This window comes from Eptesicus fuscus, chromosome 1 (genome assembly GCF_027574615.1).
Source record: "Eptesicus fuscus isolate TK198812 chromosome 1, DD_ASM_mEF_20220401, whole genome shotgun sequence".
Lineage (NCBI taxonomy): Eukaryota > Metazoa > Chordata > Mammalia > Chiroptera > Vespertilionidae > Eptesicus > Eptesicus fuscus.
The window spans coordinates 58,703,811-58,707,092 of record NC_072473.1 but is presented as its reverse complement, the minus strand read 5'-3'; the positions used below and the strand labels follow the sequence as shown (position 1 = coordinate 58,707,092).

The window sequence follows — 3,282 nt, the reverse complement described above, 5'->3', positions numbered from 1 at the left end:
TCCTTCTTTCCTTCCTTCCTCCCTCCCTTCCTTCCTTCCTTCCTTTCTTTCTTTTTACAACTTTGTCATAGTTCACTTTCTAATAAGACATGCACAGTTTAAAATTCTGGGAAAGCAGATGCTGGGTGTCTTCCAGGCAGGAGAGAAGACGTGGTCACTCCAGGGCTGATGTGTTCCTGAGGCTTTCAGGCAGCAAGGACCAGATGCACCAGTGTCGTCCAACCCCAGTTTTATTTAGAGCCACCCTCCTTTGTTAGGGCCATCAGTCCTCATTTAATGCCAAATTTTCACTAGAGGCTCCCTGTTCTTCCAAATGAGCTCATGACCATAACTAATATACCATACTAGAGGCCCGGTGCACGAAATTCGTGCACGGGGGTATATGTCCCTCAGCACAGCCTGCGCCCTCTCCAATCTGGGATCCCTCACACAATCCAGGACTGCTGGCTCCCAACTGCTCACCTGCCTGACTTCCTGATTGACCCTAACTGCTTCTGCCTGCCAGCCTGATCACCACCTTACCACTGCCCTGCCAGCCTGATTTATGTCTAACTGCTCCCCTGCCAGCCTGATTGCCCTGAACTGTTCTCCCCTGCCAGCCTGGTCACCCCTAACTGCCCTCCTCTTCCAGCCTGGTCACTCCTAACTTCCCTCACCTGCTGGCTTGGTCCCCACCAACTGCCCTACCCTGCAGGCCTGGTCCCCCCAACTGCCCTCCCCTGCCTACCTGGTCACCCCTAACTGACCTCCCCTGCCAGCCTCATCACCCCTAACTGCTCTCCCCTGCTGGTATTGTCCCCCCAACTGCTCTCCCCTGCAGGCCTGGGTCCCCCCCAACTGCCCTTCCCTGTAGGCCCAGTCGCCCCCAACTTCCCTCCTCTGCCAGCCTGGTCACCCTTAACTGCCCTCCCCTGATGGCCTGATTGCCCTCACTGCCCTACCCTGCAGGCCTGGTCCCTCCCAACTGCCCTCCCCTGCTGGCCATCTTGTGGCAGCCATCTTGTGTCCACATGGGGGCAGCCATCTTGTGTGTTGGATGACAGTCAATTTGCATATTACTCTTTTATTAGATAGGATTCCAAAGACAGATTCCCCAAGATGTGCTGCAGAATCAAAACATTTCCATCCCAGGATCATTCCTACTATATCCTTGACAATAATGGCCTTTAGGGCATTTCCTGTGGTGAACGTGAACATTGGAAGAAAGATAATGGTGAGCCTCCCCTCTGGGATCTTAGTGAAGACATCTGTAAGGACCTTCATGATTGCTCCTGATGCTCCAGGTGATGGTCCATGTCTTCCTGTAGGAACTTTACACACATAACTGAAAAAATTGAAAATAACACCTGCAGACAAGTACACTGACTGCCATGAACTGCTCTTGACCCAGTATGTTCACTATGCTGGAGGAGAAGTGCCACAAAACATACATATTTGCTACATGTGAAACAAAGATAAATGACTGAATGTAGACAGCAACATTGGATAACAAAGGTCCTTTGAGGCTGGATTAGATGGGAACTATCTGATCATTCCTCGCTGTAAAGAAGGCACTCTCCATAAGCAGAATACAAAGACATTTGCAGCTATGATACCTATCAATAGTCTGCTGGCCATCACTTAGGTTATTCCACCACTGAAAAAAAAACAACAACACATTACAAGAGTCCTTATAGGATAGGGAGAAGGTTAAAAGACTGTTTCTTCTACAGGAGGAATCAAAGCACTTCTCTTGTATGCTTCACTGTGGGAAGCCACCCCTTGCCAATACTGTCAGTGCACCAAGGAATGCGGAAGGCCGATGGACCTTGGGCATTAGCAGGGCTGACGCTAAGTACCAAATGTTGTGTTGAGATAGTGGTGGCTCAAGGCAATTCCTTAACCTGATAATCCTTTTACTGTTTACCAAACTTTACCTTTGATATGCATGTATGCATTGCTAAAGGGAAAATGTGTAGTCAAGTAAATAAAAGGTGGACCAGGCCAGAAGTGGGCATGTCTCTTCAAGACAGAGGCTCCACCTGGTCCCCAATGCCTTCTAAATTCATATTTCTTGTATAGCATTTTAATTTTTGCATTGGCTCCTCCTTCAGATCCTGAACCCCACCGTGAAGGTCGTGCACTTCACCACTTGTTCATGTGTCTGATTTTCCAGGTTCAACCTTCGTGGGTGCTTTTCAGAATCCACATTTTTGCTGAGTAAAAAAGTTAAACCAGCATCTGTGCAGTTGTGGCCAGGCCAGGGGCACAGGGAGCACCTCGCAGCTGTGGAACCCCTCCAGCCCCCTCACCCCCCAGAGCAGCACCATCCTCTCTGCATCCAGCCTCACTACGCCATCTTCCCCACAGCAAGCTTTCTTAGTGGATATTGACCAACTAGCCAATCTCAGCCAACATAATATTAAAGTAAAACAACAAAGTTGGAGGACTAACACTCACCGACTTTAAGACTTAACTATAAAGCTAAGTAATAAAAAACAGTGTGACATTAGTGAAAGAATAGACAAATAGAAAATGGAACAGAAAAGTGAGCCCAGAAATAGGCTCATACAAAATAGTCACCTGAACTTTGACAAAGAACTAAAGGCAATACAATGAAGCAATGATAGTCATTTCAACAGATGGTGCTGTAACAACTAAACATTCACTTGCCAAAAAATATTTCTAAAGATAGGCTTTGCATCTCTTGCAACAATTAACTCAAAGTGCATGACAGACCTAATATGTGAAATTATAAAACTCCTAGGAGTTAACGTTGGAGAAAACCAAATGATTTAGGGTATGTTTGACATACAACAAAGGCACAATCCATAAATAACTAATTGATAAGCTGGACTTCATTAAAAACTTGTGTTGTTTTTTTTTTTAATTGCCAAGATAATGAGTAGATAATACACAGAATTGGGTAAATATTAGCAAAAGAAGCATCTGATAGAAGACTGGAATTCAAAATATATATATATAAATCTTAAAACACAATAGTAAGAAAAGAAACAACCTGATTAAAAAATGGGTCCAAGACTTTAACAGACACCACACTAAAGATTTACAGATGGCAAATAAGGATTTAAAAGATTCTCCAGATCATGTCTTCAGAAAAATAAAAATTAAAACATGTCAGGTCCAGCCTGACGATTGAACCGGGCTGAGGTAGGGAGGTGGGAATTGAGAAATAAAAGAATAAGAGAAATAAAAGCAGGAGAAACAACAGCGGGGTCAGGAGGTCCAGAACTCTCGAGAAGCTCTGGCAACTTTTATTAGTAACACAGTGCTTTTTATACA

General features: G+C 45.1%; 1 pseudogene; it reads right to left on the bottom strand.

Moving 5' to 3' along the window:
* Window positions 1–234: 234 nt before the first annotated feature.
* LOC103302441 (presenilins-associated rhomboid-like protein, mitochondrial) lies at window positions 235–2,309 on the bottom strand (annotated as a pseudogene).
* Window positions 2,310–3,282: the final 973 nt, after the last annotated feature.